The sequence below is a fragment of the Bos mutus genome, chromosome 1 (assembly GCF_027580195.1).
Source record: "Bos mutus isolate GX-2022 chromosome 1, NWIPB_WYAK_1.1, whole genome shotgun sequence".
NCBI classification, from domain to species: domain Eukaryota; kingdom Metazoa; phylum Chordata; class Mammalia; order Artiodactyla; family Bovidae; genus Bos; species Bos mutus.
Window position 1 is genome coordinate 11,873,819 of NC_091617.1, and position 16,827 is coordinate 11,890,645.

The window sequence follows — 16,827 nt, forward strand, 5'->3', positions numbered from 1 at the left end:
TTCAATCAATATTCAGTACTGATTTCTTTTAGGAGGGACAGATTGGATCTCCTCACAGTCCAAAGGACTCTCAAGAGTCTTCTCCAAACCCACAGTTCAAAAACCTTGTTTTTTAGCCACCATCATTCTGGACTCCTGTTTCCTATTCTAGTTTAGTCACTCAGTCGTGTCCATCTCTTTGCAAGCCCATGAATTGCAGCATGCCAGGCCTCCCTGTCCCTCACAAACTCCCGGAGTTCAATCAGACTCACATCCATCAAGCCAGTGATGCCATCCAGCCATCTCATCCTCTGCTGTCCCCTTCTCCTCCTGCCCCCAATCGCTCCCAGCATCAGAGTCTTTTCCAATGAGTCAACCCTTCGCATGAGGTGGCCAAAACACTGGAGTTTCAGCTTCAGCATCAGTCCTTCCAAAGAAATCCCAGGGCTGATCTCCTTCAGAATGGACTGGTTGGACCTCCTTGCACTCCAAGGGACTCTCAAGAGTCTTCTCCAACACCACAGTTCAAAAGCATAAATTCTTTGGTGCTCAGCCTTCTTCACAGTCCAACTCTCACATCCATACATGACCACAGGAAAAACCATAGCTGTGACTAGACAGACCTTCATTGGCGAAGTAATGTCTCTGCTTTTGAATATGCTATCTAGGTTGGTCTTAACTTTCCTTCCAAGGAGTAAGTGTCTTTTAATTTCATGGCTGCAGTCACCATCTGCAGTAGTTTTGGAGCCCCCCAAAATAAAGTCTGACACTGTTTCTACTGTTTCCCCATATATTTCCCATAAAGTGATGGGACCAGATGCCATGATCTTAGTTTTCTGAATGTTGAGCTTTAAGCCAACTTTTTCACTCTCCTCTTTCTCTTTCATCAAGAGGCTTTTTAGTTCCTCTTCAATTTCTGTCATAAGGGTGGTGTCATCTGCATATCTGAGGTCATTGATATGTCTCCCAGCAATCTTGAGTCCAGCTTGTGTTTCTTCCAGTCCAGCGTTTCTCATAATGTACTCTGCATAGAAGTAAATAAGCAGGGTGATAATATACAGCCCTGATGTACTCCTTTTCCTATTTGGAACCAGTCTACGGTTCCATGTCCAGTTCTAACTGTTGCTTCCTGACCTGCATACAGATTTCTCAAAAAGCAGGTCAGGTGGTCTGGTATTCCCATCTCTTTCAGAATTTTCCACAGTTGATTGTGATCCACACAGTCAAAGGCTTTGGCATAGTCAATAAAGCAGAAATAGATGTCTATCTGGAACTCTCTTGCTTTTTTCCATGATCCAGCGGATATTGGCAATTTGATCTCTGGTTCCTCTGCCTTTTCTAAAACCAGCTTGAACATCAGGAAGTTCATGGTTCACGTATTGTTGAAGCCTGGTTTGGAGAATTTTGAGCATTACTTTACTAGTATGTGAGATGAGTGCAATTGTGTGGTAATTTGAGCATTCTTTGGCATTGCCTTTCTTTGGGGTTGGAATGAAAACTGACCTTTTCCAGTCCTGTGGGAACTGCTGAGTTTTCCAAATTTGTTGAAATATTGAGTGCAGCACTTTCACAGCATCATTTTTTGGATTTGAAATAGCTCACCTGGAATTCCATCACCTCCACTAGCTTTGTTCATAGTGATGCTTTCTAAGGCCCACTTGACTTCACATTCCAGGATGTCTGGCTCTAGGTCAGTGATCATACCATCGTGATTATCTGGGTCATGAAAATTTGTTTTGTACAGTTCTTCTGTGTATTCTTGCCACCTCTTCTTAATATCTTCTGCTTTTTTTTTGGTCCATACCATTTCTGTTCTTTATCGAGCCCATCTTTGCCTGAAATGTTCTCTTGGTGTCTCTAATTTTCTTGAAAAGATCTCTAGTCTTTCCCATTCTGTTGTTTTCCTCTATTTCTTTGTATTGATCGTTGAGGAAGGCTTTCTTATCTCTTCTTAGTATTCTTTGGAAATCTGCAATCACATACTTATATCTTTCCTTTTTCCTTTGCTTTTAGCTTCTCTTCTTTTCACAGCTATTTGTAAGGCCTCCCCAGACAGCCATTTTGCTTTTTTGCATTTCTTTTCCCTGGGGATGGTCTTGATCCCTGTCTCCTGTACAATGTCACGAACCTCATTCCATAGATCATCAGGCACTCTATCTATCAGATCTAAGCCCTTAAATCTATTTCTCACTTCCACTGTACAATCATAAGGGATTTGATTTAGGTCATACCTGAATAGTCTAGTGATTTTCCCTACTTTCATCAATTTATGTCTGAATTTGGTAATAAGGAGTTCATGGTCTGAGCCACAGTCAGCTCCCTGTCTTGTTTGTGTTGACTCTATGAAGCTTCTCCATCTTTGGCTGCAAAGAACATAATCAGTCTGATTTCACTGTTGACCATCTGGTGATGTCCATGTGTAGAGTGTTCTCTTGTGTTGTTGAAAGAGGGTGTTTTCTATGACCAGTGTATTTTCTTGGCAAAACTCTATTAGTCTTTGCCCTGCTTCATTCTGTATTCCAAGGCCAAATTTGGCTATTACTCCAGGTGTTTCCTGACTTCCTACTTTTGCATTCCAGTCCCCTATAATGAAAAGGACATCTTTTTTGGGTGTTAGTTCTAAAAGGTCTAGTAGGTCTTCATAGAACCCTTCAACTTCAGCTTCTTCAGCATTGCTGGTTGGGGCATAGACTTGGATTACTGTGATATTGAATGGTTTGCCTTGGAAACGAACAGAGATCATTCTGTCATTTTTGAGATTGCATCCAAGTACTGCATTACAGACTCTTTTGTTGACCATGATGGCTATTCCATTTCTTCTGAGGGATTCCTGCCCGCAGTAGTAGATATAACGGTCATCTGAGTTAAATTCACCCATTCCAGTCCATTTAAGTTAGCTGATTCCTAGAATGTCGACATTCACTCTTGCCATCTCTTGTTTGACCACTTCCAATTTTCCTTGATTTATGGACCTAACATTCCAGGTTCCTATGTAATATTGCTCTTTATTGCATCAGACCTTGCTTCTATCACCAGTCACTTCCACAGCTGGGTATTGTTTTTGCTCTGGCTCCATCCCTTCATTCTTTCTGGAGTTATTTCTCCACTGATCTCCAGTAGCATATTGGGCACCTACTGACGTGGGGAGTTCCTCTTTTAGTATCCTACCATTTTGCCTTTTCATACTGTTCACAGGATTCTCCAGGCAAGAATACTGAAGTGGCTTGCCATTCCCTTCTCCAGTGGACCACATTATGTCAGATCTCTCCACCATGACCTGCCCGTCTTGGGTTGCCTGTCGAGCATGGCTTAGTTTCATTAAGTTAGATAAGACTGTGGTCCTAGTGTGATTCGATTGACTAGTTTCCTGTGAGTATGTTTTCTGCCTTCTGATGCCCTCTTGCAACACCTACCATCTTACTTGGGTTTCTCTTACCTTGGACGTGGGGTATCTCTTCTCAGCTGCTCCAGCAAAGTGCAGCCGCTGCTCCTTACCTTGCATAAGGGGTATCTCCTCATCGCCACCCTTCCTGACCTTCAATGTGGGATAGCTCCTCTAGGCCCTTCTGTGCCCGCACAGCCACTGCTTCTTGGACATGGGGTTGGTCCTATTCTAAATACCTAACAATTCTAAATACATTTTCACCCCTCCTATCATCTTGCTGGGTCTTCTCCTTTTCCCTTGGACATGGGGTATATTTTTTTTGGTGGATCCAACATTCTCCTGTTGACAGTTGTTCAGTAGAAAGTTGAAATTTTGGAGTTCTCACAGAAGAAGTGGCAACATCCTTCTACTCTGACATCTTAGATGTCCCTTTATCCAATAAATGGAACCAATGTTCCTTGAAGAAAGGCTAATTGTAGGACTAGAGCAGGAAATGTACAGGATAAGATCAGAGCATCTTATATTGTTAGGAATCAAGGAAATACTCAAAGAAAGGAAGGAAGGAAGGAAGGAAAAAATGGAAGCAAAGAAGGAAGAGAAGGAGGAACTGATGAAGGACGGTAAGAAAGGATGGAACAAAGAGGAAAGGACGAAAGGGAGAAATGCTCAATGATGTTGTTATTCAGTCACTAAATCATATCTGACTCTTTGTCATGCCATGGACTGCAGCAAACTAGGCTTCCCTCTCCTTCACTATCTCTCAGAGTTTGCTCAGACTCATGTCTATTAAGTCAGTGATGCCATCCAAATATCTCATCCTCTGTTGCCCCCTTCTCCTGTTGCCCTCAATCTTTCCTAGCATCAGGATCTTTTCCAATGAGTTGGCTCTTCGCCTCTGGTGGCCAAAGCATTGGAGCATCAGCTTCAGCACTGGTCCTTCCAATGAATATTCAGGGTTGATATCCTTTAGGATTTTCTGGTATGATCTCTTTGCTATACAAGGGACTCTTTAAGAGTCTTCTGGGGTTATGTCAAAAAGACAGTTCCATAGGAGCCAGCTTAAGGAGCACCCAGTAGCTAAAGATGGAATAATTTGAGCAAAATACCAAAGTAGATTGGATTATAAACCAAAGTAAAATGTTATCTGTACATCAATGCTGATATAAATAATTAAGTGCATAAAAAATGAAAGGGAAAAGACCAATCTTCTCTACAAAATTCCAAATAATTTATATAGCTACTATGCCTTCAAGGAAGTATAACATGAATTCCAACTTCTTATATGTGGGCTGTTTGTAGTTATTTCTCTCCAAAGAATATAATCTGGAAATGGGGTAATAAAAGAATAACATTGCAGTGGAAATGCCTGACAAACTACCTCAGCCAAGTGATTAATATTAACATTATTAATATCAACAGTGATCAGTTATATTGATAATATGCACCCTTGATATGACATGATGAAGATATTGTACCTCTGATTTTGGTCTCAAACACCACTTTACATTTGAATCATAAGAAAAGAATTAGATAAATACCAACAAAGAAATAGTCTACAAAAAAAAAAAAAAAGAAGAAGAAGAAGAAATAGTCTACAAAATATCTGACTTATATTCATTGAACTTCTCAAATTCATCCTTAACAAGGAAACTCTGAAAAATCATGATATCCCAAAAAGCCTAAGGAGATTTGGCTATTGAATGCAATATGGCATCCTGGATAGGAATCTGGAACTGGAAGATGGCATTTGGTTAAAAAACGAGGATATCTGAATAAGGAATAGGCTTTGACTAGCAATAATATATCAATTTTTGTTGTTCAGTCACTAAGTCATGTCTGACTCTTTTCCAACCCCATGGACAGTAGTTCACTAGGTTCCTCTGTCCACAGGATTTCTCAAACAAAAATACTGGAGTGGGTTGCCATTTCCTTTCTCCAGGGGATCTTCCCAACCCAGGGATCAAACCCATGGCTCCTACCTTGTAGATGGGTTCTTTTACCACTGAGCCACCAGGGAACATATCAATATGGTTCTTTAATTATTACAAATGAACCATAACAATGTATTCATAACAAGGGAAACTAGTTGTTAGTGTAGGGACATTTTCTGTACTATATTTGAAATTATTCTTGAAACCTAAAAAATTTAAATTCAAAAGCTATTAATTTAATAAGTAAATTAAAATGTGGACAGAACATGAAAAATTATAAATCCACTACATAGGACTGTGAATAATCTAATTTTTTATACTGTCTCTCTCTCTCTCTCTATATATATATATATATATATATATAAACTGATATGCTACATATTAATACTTGTGTAAGGCAAATATAGGCAAAGAAAAGCAATTATGTGGAACAAAACATAAATGAATACAGCTTTTATAACTTTATGCTAGAATAACAAACCTCAAAAACAAAGTTTATTTCTCACAACAATGTTTATATCAGATGGTTTGGCACCAGTGTCGTGTCATGTATTTATATTCCAGAACATAGACTGCGGGGCTTCCCTGGTGATTTAGTCTTCCTGCAATGCTGGGGACATGGATTGTATTCCTGAGTTGGCAAGATCTCTTGGAGGAGGAAATGGCAACCCACTCCAGTATTCTTGCCTGAAAAGTCCCGTGAACAGAGGAGCCTGGTGGGCTATACTCCATGTGATTGCAAAAGGGTCAGACTCAGTGACTAAACCACCACCACCACCACATAGACTGAAGGTAGCCATACCTTTCTAGTCAAATAAAATAAATGAAATAAGCCATTGATCAATAATTCATGATGTTGAGCATCTTTTCATACACTGCACCCAGAGATGTTTTTATTTATTTTCATCAGGAGAAAGTACATAATTGTTAATCATAGATTATGATAGCAAAATATCTGGGTACAATTCATATTTCCATCTTTCTGAAATTAAATATGTAGAATATGGTGAATGCACATTATGGCATAATCACAGCAGTGAATAGCAGTATACATACAAAGCAATGTAGATTTAAAATATATATATATATATATATATATATATATATATATATATATATATTAAAAAAGGAGTAAAATGCAAAAGTATAACTGTGCAATAATGACATTCATTAAAGTTAAAAAATGCATGTATATTTGAATAAAGATATGTATATGAATGAATGAATTATATTAAACACATTAGATTATTTGCCTGTTAAAGGGAAAGGCAGTAAGACTGGTGAATCAAATCAAATTAAAATAATGATGAAAAAGAAAGGAAGTAACAGGTGAAAATAGGTAAAAGCTCTGCCTAAATGCATGCAAAAACCTTCATCTTCAAAATAACAAATAATAATATATCATTATCAAATTGAATTATATTACAAAACCTGTCATCTATGAATACAATGAATTTATCCCAGTACTATGAAAGAACAATGTAATATTAAGTGAGCTTCTCCTTTTCTGATAAATATAAAATTTGACTTAAGAATTATTTATTGAGGTGGTTCATCGTTTAGCATGTTGTTGTTTAGTTGTTAAGTCGTGTCTGACTCTTGAGACCCCAGGGTCTGTAGCCTTCCAGGTTCCTCTGTCCTTAGGTTTTCCCAGGCAGTAATACTGGAGTGGGTTGCCATTTCCTTCTCCAGTCATTTAGCATTATTTGGTTTAAAATCTACAAGTATAAATAGAATATTAAGCTACATTTTTTTTCATTTGTCTACCCTGATTTGACATCATTAATGACACCTAACAATGAACAAACACTGTTTATCAGTGGTAGTAGTCTACACATGCCTAGAGAAGTAGAGGAATTGTTACCAAAACATACAGGTTTGTGTGCCCAATTCACAGTGAGGCCAAACAATACTAAAGCATCAGAATTTGGAACAGATAAAAGTTTATTACAGGACCATGCAAGGAGATGGATGGCTCATGCTCTAAGACCCCCAATGTAACTGAAAGCTTTCACAAAGCCTTTTTAAAAGCAAATGGTGAGCGAAGGGTGTGGTTAATTGTTGCAAATTTCTTGGTGTCAGATCCTTTCTTAAGTCAGATCATGGTCAAGTAACAATGTTCCTGTAAATCTCTACAAAATGAATACTATTCTCTGTTTTGATAAGAAAGGGCAAGGTCCCAAGGCACAACTTTCACCCTCCAAGGTACTGGTCCTGGTTAAGGGACGGCATAACTCAGCTGGTGGCTCCCTCTGGCCCAGGTCCCAAGACTACTGCGCTGTCATCTCTGAGGGAGCCAGGCACCCAAACCAACTAGCTCTCAGGCTCTTCAAGCTGCTCAAAAGTAGGAGGAGACCAACTCCCACAGACTGTGACCAAGACAGACTGCCACTGCTATTAGGTCATAGAGACAGGGAGGCAGGAGAGTTTCACTGCTGCCTCAAGGTCTAGGCCAAAGCTAGTGGATGCCTTAGGGAGAGTTCTGGATCCCTGCAGGTCATGGTCCACAGCCTGTTCCTGGGCCCCCAGCTCACCCACTGTTCCAATGCCAAGTGAGCTGAAGTGCCTCAGGGAGAAGGCCATGATCAGCCTCACACCTCTCACTCTCTGCCTCAAAGCCACCACTCCACTATTGTCTGCTTTTCCTCACTATCACTCTTTAACAGTTGGTTACTTGTGAGTGGGACCCATTGCTGCACTGTGCAATGGCTGAGCAAGGCCACTAAGGTCACACATTGACAGTTGGTTGCCAGTGGGCAGAGCCCACTGAGGCATCAACCAATGGCTGAGTAGGACCCACTGACTGGTATCAGAGTGAGAAGTAATGAAGGACAGCAATGATTGCTCTGCTAAGGGCTGAGTTCACTGTGCTCTGTTATAGGATTTTAAGAATAAGTACAGAGGTAAAAAATCGGGAGGAGTTCTTTTGGAAGCAGCAAGTCTGCTCTGAAGCCACACGGAGGGAATCCCTGCACCCAGACCCCTTTCTTTCAGCCTCCTTCCACACATCCATACAAACAAATAACACCACCTACTTACTTGTGTCAGCTTCCCTCCATTCAAGCAAACTTGGACCACAGCTTTCAATTATTTCTGACAAGAAGACAATTATTAGTGTTGATTTGTTATTTAGACTTATTAACAATCAGTTAATCTAATTGATCCACAAACCTGTCTTGCAGAATTTCAAGAACCCCTTTGATTTATATTAATTCTCTTTGAAGGGGACACCATTTAATAAGACTGATTCAACATTCTTAAGAACTGCTGCTTGGCAACCAATTATTTAAATCCATCAATAACTTCTTTATTAAAGAAAACTGTGGAAAGTACAATAGGATGTGGATTCAGCAGCTTCACTAATAACAAGTAATGCTGCTCAGCCAGCAGCTGGCAGCAATGAAAATGGCTCATTTATACATGAATATGGTTGTGTGCTGAAGATGAGGAATTTAAAAAAAAATCCTAATATGCTGTTAATGTTGAAATGCCAGCAGTACTACTCTAATGGCAACTCAGGCAAAAACAAGCACACTTATTTCCAGTCATTTCCTTTGAGATGACTTTTCCCTCCAGACAGGAAGAAAAACATTGTCTGATCCTTGAGGCAATCTTAGTTTTAACTATATCCTTCATCTGTTTAAAAATGCAGATTATTTGAAGAGGAGAACAATTATTCTGTGTATTCAATCAATGTAGACAATTAACTGAGCTAATTACCTTACCTCTATGTATTGTTAGACCTACATCTAAACTGCTTTGAACCATGTCAATAAGCCAATAGCATACTGACCTGGGACTGAAAAATCAATAAAGCTTGGAGAATTTTGAAACTTCTATGATAATTGGATGGAATTATTGTGCAATCATTGCTAGGTCAGTAATTGGAAAACAACATTGTAAACCAACCAATCAAACAAACAAATGATGTTGTGCTGTGCTGTGCTTCCTCACTCAGTCGTGTCTGACTCTTTGCAATCCCATGGACAGAAAGTGGAAGTTGTTCAGTCATTTCCAACTCTTTGTGACATCATGTACTGTATAGTCTGTAGAATTCTCCAGGCCGGAATACTGGAGTGGGTAACCGTTCCCTTCTCCAGGGGATCTTCCGACCCCAGGAATTGAACCCAGGTCTCATTCATTACAGGCAGATTCTTTACCAGCTAAGCCACCAAGGAAGCCGAGGAATACTGGAGTGAGTTCAGTTCAGTGCAGTCATTCAGTAGTGTCTGACTCTTTGCGACCCTATAAACTGCAGCATGCCAGGCCTCCCTGTCTATCACCAACTGCCAGAGTTTACCCAAACTCATGTCCATCGAGTCAGTGATGCCATCCAACCATCTCATCCTCTATTGTCCCCTTCTCCTCCTGTCCCCAATCCCTCCCAGGATCAGGGTCTTTTCAAATGAGTCAGCTCTTCGCATCAGGTGGCCAAAGTATTGTAGTTTCAGCCTCAGCATCAGTCCTTCCAATGAACACCCAGGACCCATCTTTAGGATGAACTGGTTGGATCTCTTTGCAGTCCAAGGGACTCTCAAGAGTCTTCTCCAACACCATAGTTCAAAAACATCAATCCTTCAGTGCTCAGCTTTCTTTATAGTCCAACTCTCATATCCATACTTGACTACTGGAAAAACCATAGCCTATGGAGTGAGTAGCCTATCCCTTTTCCAGGGGATCTTCCTGACCCAGGAATCAAACCAGGGTCTCCTGCATTGCAGGCGGGTTCTTTACCAGCTGCGTTACCAGGGAAGAGTCAGGTAATTAAAAGTTTTCATTTGGGTTATGAAAAAGGGCCTATGGCATGGGCTAGGCCAGGTATATTAAAATAGTGCTGTAAGTTTAATCACAAATATAATTTACATGTCCCAGGTTTTCACATACATTAACACTGTATACACTGTATACACTGTATACACTGTATACAGACTTAACACTGCTGACAACCCAAATGTCCCTTAACAGAAGAGTAAACAAATTTTGATATATTGATGTAGTGAAGTATACTCATCAGTAAAAATAAATCAAAGTACTAATAAATGCAGGGGCTTCCTAGGTAGTTCAATGGTAAAGTACCTGCCTGCCAATGCAGGATACACAAGAGACATGGGTCCCATCACTGGGTCGGTAAGATACCCTGGAGGAGGAAATGACAATCTACTCCAATATTCTTGCCTAGAAAGTCCCATGGACAGAGGAGCCTGGCGTGCTACTGTCTGTGGGTTCACAAGGAGTGGAACACGACTATTGAGCTCTTGAGCAACAACTAATATATGCAACAATACAGGTGACTCTCAAATGAATCATGAGTGAAAAAAGCTCAGATAAAAGTACATATTACCTGATACCATTTACATAAATAACAAAGACAGCCAAATCAAATCTAAGGAAAGAGTTTATTTCAAGTTGAGAATTGACTGAAAAGAGTCATGAGGTAGCTTTTTATGGTTAAATAATTGTTCTAAATCTTGATTTGAGTGATGGTAACACAGGTTTCTGTAACTGTCAAAACTCAAGCTTAGGATTTAAAGTCTGTGTCTTCACACAAATAATCTACTTAATGAATTATACATATATTAACCTAAATTTAATCTAAAAGACTAGATATTATTTAGACTTTAAAAATGTGTAGGCCACTGATACTTAATTATAACTATTGTTAATAACTGCAACTATTTTCACAAATGTATTATTTTACCTAAGAATAATAATAGGAGGTAAGATCTATCTGCTGATAATGTATGCATTGTCATACTGAAAATTGCTATTTCTATTATTGATATATCAAGATAAATATTTTCACTGTGGTTTCCATTGCCTTAGTCATGCAGAACCAATACATTTACATGTCTAATTCAAATGAGATTGTGAAATATTTCTGACTCTTGTTTTTCATACAAAGTTGACATTTTACAGTAATTGTGCAAATATAGTTTTCTAGTAAAAATTATTATTTTTTATCTTTTAAGGAATTTTATTTAAAAAATAGCTTGTGGCAATCCCTTTAATTGAGAAGTCAACTGGATGCATCAGCTCCTAGAGTGTCAATGCATAAAATTAACTTCTACATTGCAATTGTGTTTAATTTAACCTCTATGAGTTTAGTTTTCCCAAAATGTGCTTAATTAAACACCAGTGGGTAAAGAATCCACCTGCAATGCAGGAGACACAAGAGACATGGGTTTGATCCCTGGGAAGGGAAGATACCCTGGAGGAGGAAATGACAACCCACTCCAGTATTCTTGCCTGAAAAATCCCATGGACAAAGGAGCCTGGTGGACTACAGTTAAAAGAGTTACAGAATTGGACATGACTGAGCAACTAAGCATGAAATTTTTATCCTAGTTCGAAATCATATACACACAAATTTAAATTAGTTATTTACTGAAAGGCAAGACATGCTCAAATCATACTACTTTGCTAGTTCATATAACTGTGAATAATAAAATCAGTTATTACTACTTTCAGCATAGAAGATTCTATCTTGGCAAGGTACTATATGAAATTTATAAAATTCCTTTTGAGAACTGACTGGCATTGCCATTTTCAGCAATATAAGGTATTTGCTATACTGGGAAAATATCTCATTTCAAAAATTGAGATATAATGGAAAAAAGAAAACATTCATATGTACTCATGGAGATCTGCCCATGAATATTAATAGAGTCAATGCTTGTCATAGCCAAGAATTAAAAACAACTTAAATGTCCAAGAGCAAGAGATTAAACTTATACATCTTATAAGCAAGGATGCAGTGTAATAAGGGATATTATTGAAAAGACTGTAAGATTTGCATATCTATAAACAACATAGAGTGTCACTATGTTGTCTATAGAGTGTCACTATGTTGTTTATAGATATGTAAATAGGCAATCAGGGTTTAAATTAATATATGAAAATGATGAGCAGCAACCTCAGGATAATGATTTTTGTCTAGACATAATTCCATCAGGAAAGAAAGCAGTTTTTTAAAATACTTTATGTTTTAGACTTTTTGAAGTTTCATACATGTTATAATTTCATTAGAAGTGTTTAGTATATTTTAAGTTGATAAATGTTGGTTTCTGTTTTTATTTGTAGCCTCTGATATTTTCATTCAAAATCATTTACATATTTTTCCAATTCATATTTTGATAAAAGTAATTTACTAAGTCAAACCAAATCAGAGCATTTGTTGATTACTTAATCACAGTTATATGCATTTTAACAGATATATATATATATATATATCAGAGAAGGCAATGGCACCCCACTCCAGTACTCTTGCCTGGAAAATCCCATGGATGGAGGAGCCTGGTGGGCTGCAGTCCATGGGGTCGCTAAGAGTCGGAAACGACTGAGCGACTTCACTTTCACTTTTCACTTGCATGCATTGGAGAAGGAAATGGCAACCTATATATAGACACACACACAAGGGAAATTTATAGCCCAGTTTGATGGATCACAAAGAAGCATTTATAAAGTCAAACAAAAAAAAAATCACTGGATTAATAGCAGCAACATTTTAGAAATAATTTCTAAAGTACAACATTAATCACCAATTATTCTTTCTCAAATGCAAAAAGCATAATTTAAATGTCTGTATCAAAGATAAAATATTTTCTATACTTAAATAAATTTCATAGCTTTAATAAGCCATGTTCATTGTTAATTTTCAAAAAGTAATATGATGCATGTCACCTCCAAAATTTATCTTAATGTGGAATATTTTCAGGAGTGGAGTAGTTGTATAGCTATCTCAAACGTACACTTGGAAATAGCATTGTTTGATTCCAGAAGAGGAGATAGTTTTAAGGCGGTTTCATGAAAACATTGTTTTTTGAGGGTGTTTGGATAAACTAGAGACAGAAATCTAAACATAGCAGTGACAGAAACATTTGTAGCCAAATTTAAAAACATTACATAAAAATCGGCAGGTTATTAAACATTTTCATCAATTTTCCTGTTGTCAGTTAAGTAGAAAGCAGATGACTCTTTGAAATTATAATTTTTAATGCTTTATTTTTTATCATCCTATCAAGTATTAGTTTATAGCATGGCAGAAAAGAGATATTCTGTGTAATTTTGACTATGGTGCTAATATTTGACTAGAATACTGTATTTAAATTGAATAAAGTAGAAACAAAAATGTTTACTTTGCTCTTTTGTAGACACCCATTTTAATTCATGGGTATGTCTGTTACCTACTCTTTTTGCTTAACTGAACATCTGTTTGCCTAACCTTCTTTCTTCTCTAACAAGGATTAGGAACTTGGAAAAACATCTCAGAATCAAGTGCCAACTGTTCATAAGGCACTCGAGCTTGTTTTGGATATCCTCTGAGACACAAGGGCATGTGAGACTCTTTCCAGTTGCAAACAGAAGAAAAGTTGACAAATGCTGGAGCTGTTCCTGAGGTTACTCCTAAGATCACGCACCTCGAAAGATGGCCTGTCCACATTTTCTCTAAAGAATTGGCAGCAAGACAAGAGAAATTAAATGAAAACACAATCAGTGTCTTATATAAACTGACTGGAACACATTAATATATGAGACAAAATTATAAAGTACAGGCTGTTTTATAGTATAAAATATATCAAGACTGTTGTACATATCATTGGAAGGTATTATTTTGGAATTGTCTATTCAATGAATATTCATATTCTCTGCATTTACTGAGGTTTACAGGTATATCCAAAGAAAGTAAATATACAAAACACTCTTCTACTTACTATTCTGATGAAGGAAATGGCAACCTACTCTAGTATTCTTGCCCTGAAAGTCCCAAGGACAGAGAAGACTGGCAGGCTACATACAGTCCATTGGGTTACAAGAGTCAGACATGACTTAGACACTAAAACACACTTACTTTTCTAAGATTTATTTCCCCTGTTTGGTAGGTAATTAATATTACTTTAGTATTTAAACATTTAAATTTAAATTCTATATAAATATGTAAATTTTAACGTATTTTAAGTAAAGAACATTATTTGAAACTGAAGTTGTAAAAGGAAAAATCCATTTTTCTAGTGTACAGGGAACATTTGATAAAGGTTAGATTGAATTAAAAAAATAAATTCTATGTATATTCATAGTGATGACCAAGGCAGTTATTACTGTTAATATTCTTTGGGAAATATTGAAGACACACTTTAAACTAAAAGTCCACAAATTAATTCAATAGTATGTGACATAAGGCAACATATTCTATAGGAGTGGCTTTTATAGAAAAATATTTGTAGAGTTAAGAAGAAAATGGACTTTTTATTATATTTTCTTGAGTGATAGTTTCATTATTTCAAGTTTAAGTGTTTATCTTTTGTTCAATTCAGTTCAGTTGCTCAATCATGTCAGGCTCTTTGTGATCTCATGGACAGCAGCATGCCAGACCTCCCTGTCCATTGCCAACTCCCAGAGTTTACTCAAACTCATGTACATTGAGTCAGTGATGCCATCCAACTATCTTATCCTCTGTTGTCCCCTTCTCCTCCTGCTTTCAATCTTTCCCAGCATCAGGGTCATTTCAAATGAATCAGCTCTTCGCATCAGGTGGCTAAAGTATTGGAGTTTCAGCTTCAGCATCAGTCCTTCCAAAGACTATTAAGAACTGATTTCCTTGAGGATGGATTGGTTGGACATACAAGATACACAAATACACAAACAACACAAGAGAAGACTCTACACATGGACATCACCAGATAGTCAACACCAAAATCAGATTGATTATAATCTTTGCAGCCAAAGATGGAGAAGCTGTATACAGTCAGCAAAAAACAAGACTGGGAGCTGAATGGGGCTCAGATCATGAGCTCCTTATTGCCAAATTCAGACTTAAATTGAAGCAAATAAGGAAAACCACTAGACCATTCAGTTCAGTTCAGTCACTCAGTCGTGTCCGACTTTTTGTGACCCCATGAATCACAGCACACCAGGCCTCCCTGTCCATCAACAACTCCCAGAGTTCACACAGACTCACGTCCATCAAGTCAGTGATGCCATCCAGCCATCTCATCCTCTGTCGTCCCCTTCTCCTCCTGCCCCCAGCATCAGAGTCTTTTTGAATGAGTCAAATCTTCGCATGAGGTGGCTAAAGTGCTGGAATTTCAGCTTTAGCATCATTCCTTCCAAAGAAATCCCAGGGCTGAATTCCTTCAGAATGGATAGGTTGGATCTCCTTGCAGTCCAAGGTACTCTCAAGAGTCTTTTCCAACACCACAGTTCAAAAGCATCAATTCTTTGGAGCTCAGCTTTCTTCAAAGTCCAACTCTCACATCCATACCTTACCACTGGAAAAACCATAGCCTTGACTAGAGGGACCGTTCAGGGGCAGCGGCTGGGAGAAGCTAACCCCACGTCCGAGGACAGGGGTGGCGGCCTGGAGGACCTGCCCACTCACCCGAGGCCAGGGGTGGCAGCCAGGAGGAGCAACCTCACTTCCAAGGAGCAGTGGCTGCACGGGCACAGGAGGGCCTAGAGGAGTTATTCCACGTTCAAGATCAGAAGGGGTGGTGGTGAGGAGATACCCCTCGTCAAAGGTAAGGAGCAGCAGCTGAGCTTTGCTGGAGCAGCCGTGAAGTGATACCCCGGTCCAAGGTAAGAGAAACCCAAGCAGGAAGGTAGGTGTTGCAAGACGGCATCAAAGGGCAGACACACTGAAACCATACTCATAGAAAACTAGTCAATCTAATCACACTAGGACCACAGCCTTGTCTAACTCAATGAAACTAAGCCATGCCCTTGGGGCCACCCAAGACAGGGGGGTCATGGTGGAGAGGTCTGACAGAATGTGGTCCACTGGAGAAGGGAATGGCAAACCACTTCAGTATTCTTGCCTTGAGAACCCCATGAACACTATGAAAGGGCAAAATGACAGGATACTGAAAGAGGAACTTCCCAGGTCAGTAGGTGCCTAATATGCTACTGGAGATCAGTGGAGAAATAACTCCAGAAAGAATGAAGGGATGGAGCCAAAGCAAAAACAATACCCAGTTTTGGATGTGACTGGGCTAGAAACAAGGTCCAATGCTGTAAAAAGCAATATTGCATAGGAACCTGGAATGTCAAGTCCATGAATCAAGGCAAATTGGAAGTGGTCAAAAAGAAGATAGCAAGAGTGAACGTCGACATTCTAGGAATCAGCAAACTAAAATGGACAGGAATGGGTGAATTTAACTGAGATGACCGTTACATCTACTACTGAGGGCAGGAATCCCTCAGAAGCAATTGAATAGCCATCATGGTCAACAAAAGAGTTCTAAATGCAGTACTTGGATGCAATCTCAAAAATGACAGAATGATCTCTGTTCATTTCCAAGGCAAAGCATTCAATGTCACTGTAATCCAAGCCTATAACCCAACCAGTAATGTTGAAGAAGCTGAAGTTGAACGGTTCTATGAAGACCTACAAGGCCTTTTAGAAATAACACCCAAAAAATATGTAATTTTCATTATGGGGGATTGGAATGCAAAAGTAGGAAGTCAAGAAACACCTGGAGTAACAGGCAAATTTGGCCTTGGAATACAGAATGAAGCAGGGCAAAGAGTAATAGAGTT